This window comes from Pipistrellus hanaki, assembly GCF_964339955.1.
Source record: "Pipistrellus hanaki genome assembly, chromosome: X".
NCBI lineage: Eukaryota > Metazoa > Chordata > Mammalia > Chiroptera > Vespertilionidae > Pipistrellus > Pipistrellus hanaki.
The window spans coordinates 65,917,681-65,933,828 of record NC_140524.1 but is presented as its reverse complement, the minus strand read 5'-3'; the positions used below and the strand labels follow the sequence as shown (position 1 = coordinate 65,933,828).

Below are 16,148 nucleotides of genomic sequence, written 5' to 3'. Positions count from 1 at the left end.
CCTGTGAAACCATCTTGTCCAGAGCTTTTGTTTGCTATAAGTTTTTTTTTTTTATTACTGTTTCAATTACATCAGTAGTTATCAGTCTATTCAGGTTTTTTAATTCTTTCTAATTGAGTTCTGAAAGCTTGTATTTTTTTTTTAGGAATGTGTCCATTTCGTTGAGGTTGTCCAGTTTGTTGGAGTGGAGTTGTTCATAGTATTTTTTGTTTTTTTACAATCCTTTGTATATCAGTGGGGTAAGTTGTTACTTCATCTCTTTCATTTATGATTTTGTTTATTTGGGTCCTTTCTCTTGGTTTCTTGGTGAGCTTGGCTTGAGTTTCCTCAATCTGGTTTACTCTTTCAAAGAACCAGGTCTTGGTTTTATTGATCATTTGTGTTGTTGTTGTTGTTTTTATTTATTTATTTATTTTTTGTTTTGAGAGTTCTCTATCTCATTTATCTGCTCTGATCTTTATTATCTCCTTTCTGGTTATGTGGGCTTGCTCTCTTTCTAATTATTTAAGTTTAAAGGTTAGAATTTTTTTACCATTTTTTTCTTGTTTTTTGAAGTAGGCCTGTAGAACTCTGAAAGTCCTTCTCATGACTGCTTTAATTGTGTCCTATAGTTTTTGGAGTGTTATGTTTTCATTGTCATTTCTTTCTAGGATGCTTTTTATTTCTCCTTTGATCTCTTTGAAAACCCAATCATAGTGTTGTTGTTGTTGTTGTTTTTTAATATATTTTATTGATTTTTTACAGAGAGGAAGAGAGAGGCATAGAGAGTTAGAAACATCAGTGAGAGAGAGTCATCGATCAGCTGCCTCTTGCACACCCCCTACTGGGGATGTGCCCGCAACCAAGGTACATGCCCTTGACCGGAATCGAACCTGGGCTCTTTCAGTTCGCAGGCCCAATCATTGTTTAATACCATGCTATTTAGCCTCCAAGTGTTTAATTTTATTTAATTGTTTTTATTATAGTTGATTTCTAATTTTATGCCATTGGGACCTGTGAAGATGCTTGTTTTGATTTCTATCTTCTTGAATTTGAAGAGACTTTGTCTGTGTCCTAATATGTGGTCTTTCTTTGAAAATGTCCCAGGTGCACTTGAGAAGAATGTATATTCTATAGCGTGGGATTGAAATGTTCTGAAGATGTCAATTAAGTCCATCTGATCTAGTGAGTCATTTAGGATTGCTGGTGTCTTTTTTTTTGTGGGTTTTTTTTTTTTTGTAGTTGATTTTTTTGTTTAGAGGATTTATCCAGTGATGTCAGTGGGGTATTAAAGTCCCCTATTATGATTGTTTTGCTATTGATCTCTCCCTTGATATCATCTAGAAGTTGTTTTATGTATTTGGATGCTCCTGTATTGGGTGTACATTTTTTTTTTTAAAGCAAGTCCAGCTCTGGGTTTGCTTTAGCTGCCTTCCACCAGACATCATTTTAGGATAACTTTTATGGGGGGTTTAAAATCTATTGTGAGCCAAAATTGATTAGCACTTTTTGAATAATGGACAACAAATTGCTTTGTTGACCATGGTAAAATATGCAGTGTAATGACTTTGAAGTAATATTAACATGAAGGTGGGTATTTTGAGGCCAAGAAATACTTGGGTTACACCACAAAAGCAACCCCTTCTACCTGTCCTCACTCTTGGTTGGGCCTGAGAAGGGCTAATAGCTCCTGTCCCAGGATGTTGCTATGCATCAGGTTTCAGAGTCTAGATGACCCACACCAACATTTGTGTTAGTGGTTATACTTGGCTTTTACCAACAGAAAAAAAAGCAAGGAGTAAAAATAAATACTTTTTCTGTCTGTGGATCTGTGACAACGTAGTCTTTGGGATTTGAATAGTGCTGATCTCTGGGATACCCGTTTAAATTAATTCAATAATGAACTATGTTCTACTTTTATCACATTAGTACCAGCCACTGTGGTGGAAAAGACAGGTGAATGAGACTAGATCCATGTTCTCAAGGTGCTCAGAATATATTGGGAAAAGCAAGTCATAGACAAATCTCACCAAATGCATAATAAAGTGAAAGAGGGGCAAAACGTTTCTATAGCAATTCCAAAATGAAGAGAAATTATTCCATTTTTAGAAAAGAGGGAGATAAGGGAAGGCTTTAATAGTAGCAGCAACATTAGAGATAATCTTAAAGGTTGTTACTTCAGAAAGTGGGTATGGGGAAGTATAGAGGAAAGAAAGGCATTCCAGACTAATGGAACTTTAAGAGATGCCAGAAGTCTCCCCTCACACCCGTCTATTCTCTAAATAAATGTTACAGAATCATAAGCCTGACAACATGCTTTAAACACTTCTGTTTTGACTGGCATGTAACACCCTTCTCAGCCAGTTTTCAACCTCTTGAGTTGTATTTTCTTTTTCCTCCTCTTTCATTCTGTTTGCCTCCCCATACTACCAAATATTCTAACTTGTCTTTTCCTCTAATGTGCTAGACCATTTTTTTTTTTTTTTTGCTTTTAGGCATATTGAACTCATACTCTCTCTGCCTAGAATGCCTTCCCCAACCTCATCCCTTCGCCCTATTCCTTTATTTTCTTCCCTTTACAGCCTCCCTTTCACCTCTTCCTCCTACTCCCTCAATTCTTAATCAACACATTCCTTGATTCAAACAAAATTAGTTTCTTCCCATCTCTGCATTTCCAAAGAATTTTGAACTCCTGTGTCTATCACCTTATATAAATATTACTTCTTTATTCTGATGACTTCAAAAAGCATAGTATTATCCATCTCCACAAGGCCTACCTCACAGAGTGCTTAAAACATGATATGTACTCTGTAAAAGTTGATTAGACAATGATGTTGAATGGTAAGGTAATATGGGGAGAATTCACTGAACAGTAGGTGTTTGGCTATAATAACAGGTACACACAAGAAAATATGACTAAAAAGGTAAGAGCTATACTGTGGAGATCATTCAAATCTTAATTCAGAAAGACACTGATGGCTTTTGATCAGAGGAATGCTATGATTAGAACATTTGGACTGGTGAGAGTGGAATAATCAGAGGTAGAGAAACAGATTAGGAGACAATGTTCAGGTATGGGAAGTCAAGATTAGGAAGAGCAAATAGAAATAGAAAGATGTTAGATTTAAAGAGAACTGTAGAGGTGTGCTGTATAGACTTGGAAAATAATTTAAATATGCCAGGCAATGGAGCAGGAGTCAGCATAAGGAGAGAAGAGAGAGATCGGGGATTTAATAGATTGTTACAAAAGGAGCATTTAAGGTGGTTGAATTCCAAACCAGAATAGCCTCAGTAATACATGAGCCAGAATCTTCATGAGATTAAAGCAAGGTGAGTAATAAGTCCAATTTTTGGTCCAACATGGATAATGAAGCTTAAGCTGTCATTCTTGTAAGGAGGCAACAGACTAAGAAGCTGTCATAGATGGGGAATCTATAGGATAGATTGGGGCTTAAATGGAACAAGAAGATGGGGCTGCTGTAGCAAACAGGTCCACAGAAGGTTTCCAGGCAAGCCGAGCCAAGTTCTGTCTAGTCTGATTTTTCCCAGTTCAACTGCAGTCAGTATGGTGAATAACGAAATCAACAATAGTAAGAGAACACATTTTTTAATACATAATGCTGGTTGGCTAATTCCATTTTCTAATACCCACCAGAATTTCAAGATACCATGTTAGAAATATTGCAGTATTGAAGCATCCACCTGCTATCTTGGCTTCTGTAAACGCTTGCTTGCTTAAATAATAAGGAAATAAGACTACTTCCATTCCAGAAAGGCCATAAACTATGCCCCAGACAGAGTTGTCAGTGCTGGCACCAGGCCAGGCCTTGAGATATGGTCTCATGGCCCGTTTCCAGCATGAAGGCCTTCTTTCTCAGAAGGCCCGGAAGTTTCATTCCAAATTTGCGAGACAAAGAGCTAGAAAAAGTATAAATAGAAAAAGTTTCCTCCATGTTGAGGGGCCCCAGAATTTGAAAGACACATTTTTCTCTGTGCTTGAGCAGAATTTATAATTAAAATGTAACTCCCTTCCTCTAAGTGTGGCTTGGCTTTTCTCCAGCCCTCTGTAACAGTATTATGCTTTAAAGTACAGAAAACATGCTTAAATGAGGAGCCATATAGTTTTTAAAATATTAAGGGCCAGAGAGACATCAAAAAGAGATATCACAGTAAAATAAAATAATCTCAAAAGTATGCTATGAATCTATTTCATCTCTCATGATAAAGATTCTAAAACTCAAAAGATGCACATAAAAAGGACAAAGTTCAACCACTAACTAGCTGGGTGTCCTTAGAAAAGCTCCTTCCCCTCTCTGGTCCTACGTTTTATTTGCTATGCAATAGGAGAATTGAAGTCAATTATATCTAAAGGCGTTTTAAGCTAAAATTCATGTAATTCATTTTTGAGCCATATAATCCTTTTTTTCCTTAAAAATTGAAATTACATGTACAAGGAAGAAATCACATATTTGAAGAGTTTTGATTTAACTTTTGTGTGATACTGAAATGAACCTAAGATATACACTTGAGGGAATTCCTTACTCTCTTCCATATTATGTCCCTTCCTCTATTCCTATGATTATTATACTAATGCAGCGGTTGGCAAACCATGGCTCACGAGCCACATGAGGCTCTTTGGCCCCTTGAGTGTGGCTCTTCCACAAAATACCACGTGCGGGCGCACATGTACAGTGCAACTGAAACTTCATGGCCCATGTACAGAAGTTGATTTTCGGCCTGGGCGAGTCTATTTTGAAGAAGTGGCCTTAAAACACTCAAGGGGGCCAAAGAGCCACATGTGGCTCGCGAGCTGCGGTTTGCCGACCACTGTACTAGTGTATTCTTACCCAGTTCCTGTCAGAAACAGCAAATGGTGTATTGATGTTGATGTCAGGGTTCTGTATGTTTCACCTGCTTTCATTTTTGGCAACTACCAGTCTATAATGGTGTGTGTGTGTGTGTGTGTGTGTGTGTGTGTGTGTGTGTAATAGGTTCCTGGGCAGCAGCTATAATGGCTGCATTTGTGTCTCATGTGAACTCAGTGGCTCAACATTTGGCTCTCACTTCCTCTTCTTTCCTCCCTTCCGACACCATTCTGAATTGTGCCATCCTTTGTGACACCACTCTAAAGAGATTTCCAAAAAGGTCAAGTGCATAAGACCACCAGGGGTCCTCAAACTTTTTAAAGTGGGGGCCAGATCACGGTCCCTCAGAGAGCTGGAGGGCCAGACTATATGAACTACTAATTCCTACTGTAACACCTCGGCTGCGCTCACTGCCCAAAAAACCTGGCGGGCCGGATCAGACTCCTCTGCGGGCCGCATGTGGCCCGCGGGCCGTAGTTTGAAGACCCCTGCGCATAAACCAATGAGAAAGTATGCAAAAATGCAATGTCTATGTTAAAGCATTCTAAAAATGCTAGAAAGGCAACTATTCAATAAAACATGAATACGGGATAGAAAGAAAGAAGCAGAGGGCTCAAGTCAGGAATTGCCAGCCTCTAGCCTTACTTTCTAAAATTGTGGACCATAGGTAGCTCAACTTGACTGGCATACTGAATTCCTTTGCCTTTACAAAATACTTTTATTTTGGGGACTTCTCCAGACTGATTTTTTTCAAACCCAAGGAACAAGTATTAGAAAAATCCAATCGCCGAAACCGGTTTTGCTCAGTGGATAGAGAGTCGGCCTGCGGACTGAAAGGTTCCACGCTTGATTCTGGTCAAGGGCATGTACCTTGATTGCGGGCACATCCCCAGTAGGGGGTGTGCAAGAGGCAACTGATCGATGATTCTCTCTCATCGATGTTTCTAACTCTCTATCGCTCTCTCTTCCTCTCTGTAAAAAATCAATAAAATATATTTTAAAAAGAAAAAAAGAAAAATCCAATCATTATTTTTCAGGTAAAGAATGGTTTGCCGACCACTGCACTTATTTCCAAAAAGAATCTCTTCTTGTCAACAGACCCATATGGACAGTATAATGGCACATTAAGCATAGAAAGAACTAGATACCCATTGATGTGTCCAAGATGGTTGAGTACTTGGAAGGACTGTGCTACTGTAGCATGGCACCTTTTAAGAATAAGTTTTAAAAAAGATTGTGTCCTAATCACAGAGTGCTTTTGTTTCTAGGTAGCACTAAGTTACATTTAATGGTTGAGTACAATAACTGTAGGCTGAATTATCTTTTGACTTTTCCCATTGAGGTTTTAAATTAAATTTGAATTAATTTAAACATCATACTGGGTTCTAGCCTCTCTCTTACTACTAATCTATCCTGTTAATTATATTTTTAAAATGTTATTAAATTCAAAATTCCAAAATGGTGGTAGAGTAAGTTGAAGCTACACTGATGCTCCCAGTATCAAACTGGAGTTACAATTAAAATACAAACAAGCAAACAAACACATCCTGAATAATCAACTGAGGACTAGCTGGAGAGAACCAGGATAACCAGGGATGGAAAGTGGAGAATGCATAGAGACTGGTAGGAAGTGTGGAGGCATGAAAGGGCTGGCCAGGCATCCACAGACAGCAGCTGAAGTTTTGGAGGGATTTCTCAGCCCTGGGGTAGTTACCACTGAGAACTCTAGGGTCTAAACCCCAAGCAGGGCTCCCCAGGCCAGAGCACTAGAAATGAGAAATGTGTCCACATAACATCTGGCTGGGAAAAGCAGCAGGATTGCAGTTTGTCAGGGAGAGATGGCTGAAAATAGAAGCACCCTCTTAAAGAGACAACACAAAATTCCATATGCATCCACTCACCTTGGGTCCCAAAGAGGGAGGGCATTGTGGACTAGAGCTGTCTGAGCAGAAGTCAAGGCTGAGGGCTCTGAGCATAGACCTTGGAAGGCAGGCTTTCCTGTGCAGAGTTATTCCCTCATGCTGCAGAGGACCTATTTGACTGGTGGACCTTGGCTATTCAGGTGGTTTTGCCTGGGGGAAAGGCAGTAGTCTTGCTTACTGGAAAACCCCTTGTCCCACCCTGTGGAGTCTCTGAGGCTCCTTAAGTGTGTGAGAATATCAATCAGCTGCAGGGAGAAGTAATTGCACTACCCTGTTGGAAAACCTCTTGCCCAACTCTAGTTGATAGCCTTAGGCTAATCAAGACTAAATACAGTTACACTGCAGGCAGAGGCAGGTCTCTGGAGGCTTTGAGTTTAATTCAGGGCCCAGGGCTAGGAAAAGTAGACCTTTGTGAACATCTTGATCCATTCCAAAGTCACCCAGCCCCATCAGAGGGAACCACAAGATTTGGAATGCGATAGCTCCAAATACTCAGGGCCAGTCATAAACAGCATATGACACTGTCCTTGCACTGGAGGCTGGGAGGCATAGCATATTTAGCTAATGCATTATCACAAACCCAAACAGGCAGCCAGAAAACAACCCACAAATGAAAAAATAAGAGAATTATTCAGAAGAAAAGCTAAAGAAAATGAATATAAGACATTTATCAGACAGAGTTCAGAACAATGATGGCAAAGATGCTCAGGAGCATGAGAAAAAACATAGAAAATATGAAGACTGACACAGAACTAATAAAGAACACAGTGGAAGGAACACACAGCACCTTAGGGGAAGTCAAGGGTAGAATCAGTAAGTTAGAAGACAGGGTAGAAAAAAATCCCTCAATCAGAGAAAAAAAAAAAAAAAAAAACCAAGAGGACAGCTTAACATGAAATGTAACAATATTCACATAATAGGTAGGTCTAAAGGAAAAGAAAGTCAACTAGGGATAGACAATGTGTTTGGAGAAATAATGGCACAAAACTTTCCTAGCCTGGCAAGTCTAGGAGTCTCAGAGAGTTCCAATCAAGAAGAATCCAAACAGGCACACACCCAAACACATCATAATTAAAATGCCAAAAATTAAAGCCAACAAACAAGTGCTGGTGAAGATGTGAAGAAAAAGGAACTTTCATACACTGCTGGTGGAAATGCAGACTGGTGCAGCCACTGTGGAAAACAGTATGGTATTCCCTCAAAAATTAAAAATTGAACACCCATTTGACCCAGTAATCCCACTTCTAGGAATATATACCAATAAATCAGAAACACCAATCAGAAATACATGCACCCCTGTATTCATAGCAGCACAATTTATCGTAGCTAAGATTTGGAAACAGCCTAATCACAGAGTGCCTTTGTTTCCAGGTAACACGAAGTTACATTTAATGATTGAGTACAATAAATGTAGGCTAAATTATCTTTTGACTTTTCCCATATGGGTTTTAACCTCTGTTTTAATACTTACAAAGCAGCAGGATATACATTCTTCTCAAGTGTCTATGCAACACTTTCAAAGATAGACCAAATGTTAGGACACAAAACAAGTCTCTACAAGTTCAAGAAGTTTGAAATCACACCAATCATCTTCTCAGATCACAATGGTATGAAACTAGAGATCAATTACAATAAATAAACCTGAAAACCATTCAAACACATGGAGGCTAAATAGCATGTGGTTAAACAATGAATGGGTTACCAATGAAAACAAGAAAGAAATAAAAATCTTCCAGGAAATAAATGAAAATGAACACAATATCTGGGACATAGCAAAATCAGTCCTGAGAGTTAAGTTCAAGGCACTACAGGTCTACCTTAAAACAAACAAACAAACAAAAAATAACCTCAAGAAAATTAATAATAAACTATTTAAACCTATAACTTAAAGGCATCTGTGTTCATCAGGGTTATTGGACTATAATTTTATTTCTTTGTAGTGTCTTTATCTAGTTTTGGATTTAGAATAATGCTGGCCTCATAAGATGATCTTGAGTGTATCTTCCCTTTGAATTTTTGGGAAAAGTTTGAAAGGGATAGATATTGGTTCTTCTTTGAATGTTTGGTAGAATTCGCCTATGAAGCCATCTGGTCCAGAACTTTTGTTTGCTGAGATTTATTTTTAATTACTGCTTCAATTTCATTAGTTGTTTTTGGTTTCTTTGGGTTTTCTGATTCTTCCTAATTGAGTTTTGGAGGATTTTATGTTTCTGGGAATTTATCTATTTCGTCCAGGTTATTCAATTTGTTGGCATATAGCTGTTCATAGTATTTTCTTAGAATTCTTTGTATTTATGTAATGTTAATTATTACTTCTATTTCATTTGGATTTATTTGGTTTTTCTCTCTCTCTCTCTCTCTCTCTCTCTCTCTCTCTCTCTCTCTCTCTCATCTGGTTAAACGTTTGTCAACTGTATTTGTCTTTTCAAAGAACCAACTTTTAGTGTCATTAATCTTTTGTGTGTTTTTTTGTTTGTTTTTTTTTAGTCTCTATGTCATATATTTCCACTCTGATCTTTATTATTTCTTTCCTTTTACTTACTCTGTTGTTCTTTTTGTAGCTATTTTATATACAGGGTTAGATGGCTTATTTGGTTGTTTTCTTTCCTTGTTTTTTGAGGTAGGCCTGTTGTGCTGTGAACTTCCCTCTCAGGATTGTTTTCACTATGCCCCATAGATTTTTGGGTTGTGTAATATTTTTATTCCAGGTAATTTTTTATTTCTTCTCTGATCTCACTGTTAATCCATTAATTGTTTAATAATATGCTATTTAGCCTCCATGAGTTTGAATGGTTTTCAGGTTTATTTATTGTAATTAATTTCTAGTTTCATACCATTGTGATCTGAGAAGATGCTTGGTGTGATTTCAAACTTCTTGAACTTGTAGAGACTTGTTTTGTGTCCTAACATATGATCTATCTTTGAAAGTGTTGCACGGGCAATTGAGAAGAATGTACATATATTCTGCTGCTTTGTGATAAAATGCTCTGTAGGTATCCATTAAATCCATCTGATCCAGAAAAAAAAAAAAAAGAGGACTACAAGAAAAGCCTAGAGTAAGTAGAAAGAAATAAATGATAAAGATTGGAGCAAAAACAAATGACATAGAAACAAACAAACAAACAAACAAAAATCAATGAAACCAAGAGCTGGGTATTTGAAAAGATAAACAAGATTAATAAACGATTAGCCAGACTCATAAAATAAAATAAAAAGGAGAGAGGACCCAAATAAATAAAATCAGAAATGAAAGCAGAAAGGTAACAAGTGACACCATAGAAATACAAGGGATTATAAGAAAACTAGAGGTCTGGTGAACGAATTTGTGCATGAGTGGTGTCTCTTGGACTGGCCAGTGATTGAGACCTATCAAAGGGCCAGCTGGCTGGAGAGAGAGGTCCCTAGAGGTTGGCCGGCCGACCTCCCCAATTGGGGCCTATGAGGGGAGGAGGCCAGGGGGAAGGGCCATGAGAGGTTGGCTGTGGGAGTGTACTGACCACCAGGGGGAAGCTCTTGCATTGAGCTGCTTTGTTGTAAATGGTCACTGTGCCTCATAGCAACTGGTCCACCCGTCGTTCCAGTCATTTGGTTGTAACAGTCTCTTAGGCTTTGATAGATAAATAGATAGATAGATAGATAGATAGATAGATAGATAGATAGATAGATAGATGATAGATAGGTAGAATAAAAAACTATATGCCAACAAGCTGCACATGTGGCTGAAATGGACAAACTCCTAGAAAAATTCAATCTCCCAAAACTGAATCAGAAGAGATGCAGAAAACCTGAATAGGCAAATAACAACTGAGGAAATAGAAGTAGTAATAAAAAAAAAAACTTCTGAGCAAACAAAAGCCTTGGTTCCGATCGCTTCATAGGGGAGATTTATCAAACTTTCAAAGAAGAACTAACACCTATCCTCCTCAAACTATTCAAAAAAAATTTAAGAGAAAGAAACACTTCCAAGCTCTTTTATTGAAGCCAGCTTTACCCTAATTCCAAAACCAAATAAAGACACTACAAAGAAAGACAATTACAGGCTAATATTCCTGATGAACATAGATGCTAAAATCCTCACCAAAAATTAGCAAATTGGATCTAGCAGTATTATAAAGATCATACAACATGACCAAGTGGGATTTATTCCAGGGATGCAAGACTAATACAATATTTGCAAATCAATACATGTTATACATCACATAAACGAATTGAAATACAAAAATCTCATGATCATATTAATTGACACAGGAAAAGCATTTGACAAAAATCTAACACCCATTTTTGATAAAAACTGTCAGGAAAGTGGGAATAGAGGGATTATATCTCAATACAATAAAGACCATATATGACAAACCTATAGCAAATATTATACTCAATGGGCAAAAACTAAAAACATTTCCCTTAAGAACAGGAACATGACAGGGATATCCACTTTCAACCACTCTTATTCATCATAGTACTAGAAATCCTAGCCACAGTGATCAGATAAGAAGAAGAAATAAAAAGCATCCAAATGGGAAAGAAGGAAGTAAAACTGTCATTATTCTCAGATGTCATGATATTGTACATAGAAAACCCTAAAGACTCCACCAAAAACCTACTACATTTAATAAATGAGTTTGGCAATGTAGCAGGATATGAATTAACAACCCCAAATTGATGGTATTTTTATACACCAATAATGAATTATCAGAAAGAGAAACTAAACAAACACCCCATTTCCAATGGCAACAACAACAAAAAAATAAGATACGTAGAAATAAACTTAACCAAGGAGGTAAAAGGCTTGTACTTGGAAATCCACAAGACATTGAAAAAGAGATAGAGGAATATATAAACAAGTGGAACAATATACTGTGTTCATGGGTTGGTAAAATTAACATAATTAAAATGTCCATACTAAGCAAAGCAATCTATAGATTCAATGCAATTCCTATTAAAATACCAGCTGCATATTTCACAAATATGCTCCAAAAATTTATATGGAACAAGAAAAGAAACCCTAATAGCCACAGTAATCTTGAGAAAGAAGAACAATGTTGGAGGAATCACAATACCATATATCAAGTTTTACTATAAAGCCACTGTAATCAAAGCAGCCTGGTACTGGCATAAGAACAGACATATACTGGTAGATCAATAGAATAGAACGGAGACCCCCAAAATAATCCCAAGTCATTACACTGAATTAATTTTTGGCAAAGAAGGCAAGAACATACAATGGAGTCAAGACTGTCTCTTCAATAAATGCTGTTGGGAAAATTTAACAGATACATGGAAAACGTTAAACTACACCACCAATTTACCCCATAAATAAGAATAAACTCAAAATAGATAAAAACTTAAATGTAAGTTAGGAAACCACAAAAAATCCTGGAAGAAACCATAGGCAGCAAAATCTCAGACATCGCTCATAGCAATATATTTACAGATACCTCTCCTAGTGCAAAGGAATCTAAGGAGAAAATAAATGGGGCTACATCAAAATAAATAGCTTCTGTACAGCAAAAAGAAACCATCAACAAAATGAAAAGAAGGCCCACTGTATGGGAGAACACATTTGGCAATGATATATCTGATAAAGGGGTTAATATTCAAAATATATAAGGAACTCATACAACTTAACAAAAGAAGACAAACAATCCAATTTAAAAATGGGCCAAGGACCCAAATAGATACTTCTCCAAAGAGGACATACAGATGGCCAAGAGAATGTGGAAAAATGCTAAAAGTCACTGATCATCAGAAAGATGCAAATTAAAATAACAATAAGGTATCACTTCATACCTTTCAGAATGGCTACCATCAATAAATCAACAAATGACAAGTACTGTTGAGGATGTGGAGGAGCAAAAGGAATAGTAGTACACTGCTGGTGGGAATGCAGATTGTGCAGCCATTATGAAAACAGTATGAAGTTTCCTCGAAAAATTAAATATGGAACTGCCATTTGATCCAGTGATCCCACTTCTAGGAATATATTCTAAAAGACCTGAAACACCCATCAGTAAGAATGTATGCACTCCTGTGTTCACAGCAGCACAATTTACAATAGCTAAGATCTGGAAACAGCCCAATGCCCATCAGTAAATCCTATATAATAAAGAGTTAATATGGTAATTAGAAGGTGGAGCAACCTTCTGGAATGACCTTCCAAAATGGCCAGTGGGAGGGGGCAGGGTCATGAGGCAGCTGGGACTGCAAAGCAGCCAGGGTCATGAGGACTGAGCCCTGTGCATGAGTTTCGTGCATCAGGCCTCTAGTGAGTGAATAAAAATGCCGTGGTTCATTTAGACCATGGAATACTATGCAGCAATAATAAATAAGGATATCTTACCCTTTGAGACAGCATGGAAGAACCTGGAGAGTATTACATTAGGCTAAATAAGGCAGGCAGTATCACATGATCTCACTCATATGTGAAATATAATGTACAAAATAAACTGTTGAACAAAATAGATACAGAGACATAGAAACATAGAACAGACTGTTGAATCTTAGAGGGAAGGCAGGGGTGGGTGGGAGGAGAAAAACCAAAGATCTGTATGCATATACGCATAATCCATGGATAAGGATCTTATATGCATATATGCATAATCCATGGTGAATTTTTGCGGTGAGGGGCAGGTTAGAAGGGATCAATGGGGGGAGGGGGAGATGGGACATGTGTAATACTTTCAATAATAACGTTTTAAAAATGTTTTTAAATTCTTTTCTGGAATATAATCACTGAACCATAGGGCTAGAAGGATCTTGGAAGAGAGTCTACTCCCAAACTTCCTATTTTAAACTGGGTAAATAAGCCCAAGAAAGGGGAAACTACTTGTCCAATGTCATGTAGTGTGTTGGTAACATATACATATCCTTGTTAATAACTCCATGGCACCAAGTTACATATAAAAAATAACTACTAATCAGAGGGCTTCTAACTTTTTGTTTGTTTTTATTGGAGTAAACAGTGTCACATGAAAAATATCTTGGCTTATCTTGAGAGGAGTGTAGTAAATAAAAAGCCAAACCCCAAAACCATCTGGGAAGGAGATACTGTTCTTCCAATCTCTGGACTCTAGACCTGGGTTTTGTCACCCTGAGGCATACCAGTCTAAGCACAATCTTTCTTTATTCCACACACATTGTATGTTCATATACACTTTAAAAATTGTGGAGTATTTCTCCTTTCATTGTAGAAGCAGTTTCCTGCATATTGAGTCAGAGTTGGAAGACAGATGGAGCTGGGAAGTCATTTGATCTGAAAATGTTAAAATGAATTAAACTATTTAATAATGCCTAGTTAAAACTCTACTTGAAATTTCAGATGGGAGATTGAAGGTCCAGGGATACTATAAGTAAAAGCTTTGAATAAAGTCCCAAGTAAGCATAGCATTTTTTAATAGCCTTTTAGTTATCTCTTATTTTATTCTAACCACCAAAGCAGGAAACAATATAAGAAGATACACATCAAATAAATTAATTTATTTTGAACCCTTAATGAATTTCAGACATATCTACTTATTTTCTTAGAGATCAGCTATTTTTAGGTAAGTAGACAAGAGTAATATGTAAATGGTTTCAAGTAAATTGAAGACAACACAAAACCAAACATAAAACATTCCATGAGCAAAAGTGAAACAATTAGGTTGGCTCAAGAATTTGCTATCAGTCTTGGTCCTGCAGCAGTCTTCCAATGAGATGTGGAGCAAGTTGTTACAGCTAACTGGGGACCTCAGTTCCACCATTTGTAAAATCTGTGGCCTTTGTAATTTTAGAGACAGTTCAAAGGATTACGGAGCATGTGTACTTTCAAGAGAGGTACCTATCCTATTCTAAGCAGTGAAGAACAGCATATTTCAACACTGATGAGGATATTTGAATTTGGGGGTTAGTTGAGTGTCCCACTTCCTTACCTCTCTTGTTTATATGGAAACTAGCTGGTTGGAAAGCTGGTAGTGTCACATGAGTGTGGATGTACATTAACTATGTCCAGAATTATTGAATGATTTATTTGCCATGGGGAAAACAGAAGTGAAAAAGACAAGCTTTATTGTTAAAGACTTATAGTCTAGGGAGAGGCAGGATTCTACTTGACATGGCAGGTATCTCTCAGTATGATTAAGTTTTAGATTGGTTCAGATAATTATTTCAATATTTTTATTTTACTTTCAAATTATTCTAGCCTTGTCAATATCTAGGAAAGGACTTTTGGATACTGGACCAATGAATATTTCTTTTATTAAAAAATAATCCTTCTAATTCACATTCCCAAGGCTTAGAAAATTTATACATTTTTTATCACTTCATGAAGACAAGTACAACTTATCACTTGACTCTGGACTTGCTACTAGGCAACTCCTGGCAAGTGGTGAGACTACTGATTCAGATCACATCCCACCCTTATTATACAACTTTTGCAGATGTGCTTGTATAGAGTTCAGAATTCACTCTTAAACTAATATGCTGGTAGAAGCCTGAACATTTTTACAACCAGCACATCTGTCACTGCCAAAGATCACTGGGCCCAGATATTCTCTACCAGTAAGTAGACTCCACTAAGGTATCTCTTGCTGTTACTTACAAGTACAGAAAAATACTTGAAGATGAGTTTGAACATTTACAAAAATACTATTTAAACTGCTATAGTTTATTCAACACAGGAAAGGAAAATTCCAATAACCCCCCCAAAACCCCTAGGAACCCAAAGCTATATGTCCACAGGGTAATGCACCCCTCCCCCCCATCAGAATAATTTTTATAATATTTCTTTAATTTTCTTTATGGGACAAGAATGACTATTCAAGAACAATGTTAAGGTTAGGATACAAGGTGGAGAGACATCAGAAAAGAAGAGAGGTTGGGCCTAAAAATAGATGTTGCTATTCTAGTTAGAATTATGCACTAGTTCAGCAATCACCTATTACTATTATCTCTCTAGTCTGACCTGTAAAAATTCATGACTGTTACCCATAGCCAAGGCAGGAAAAAAAGTCCTTATGTCACCAGAATCTCTGAAATAGCTCCTTGGGGTATCTTCTCTAATACCTGCTCAAGACAATCTTGGTTGATGCCCAAAGCTATACATATGACACTCTGGGGCTCTGAGCTCACCAAAGTCTATACAGGAAACATCCATTACATATTCAGTTGCAAAGCTCACATTTCCCAAACAGCAGCAGTTGGCTCTGCAGAACTCTTCCCAATTCTAGCAGCCAGGTCCACAAGCGGGAGGAACTTCTCAGAGCCAGGCTTCTAGAGTTTCACCCAGTGATGGGCAAAACAGGTCCTGGAGAAGACAAGGAGTGCTGTGCTTTCCTAGTGATCCTGGTTTTCTTAAGTTCCTTTTCTATTTTCTTATCTTTATTGGTCAGTCCAAGGGTTTCTTAGAAGT

General features: G+C 37.4%; 1 protein-coding gene across 12 annotated transcripts in view; it reads right to left on the bottom strand.

Moving 5' to 3' along the window:
* The window catches only part of NEXMIF (neurite extension and migration factor), a 365,486-nt gene that overhangs the window by 15,055 nt on the left and 334,283 nt on the right, over positions 1-16,148 (bottom strand). The window contains exon 1 of one of the 12 annotated variants that reach the window (XM_084869413.1): positions 12,554-12,567. The exons of the other annotated variants lie outside the window; for them this stretch is intronic. The gene's annotated coding sequence lies outside the window, so the exon portion shown is untranslated. Of the gene's footprint in view, positions 1-12,553; positions 12,568-16,148 lie in introns of those variants that run through there. 12 annotated transcript variants of the gene reach the window in all.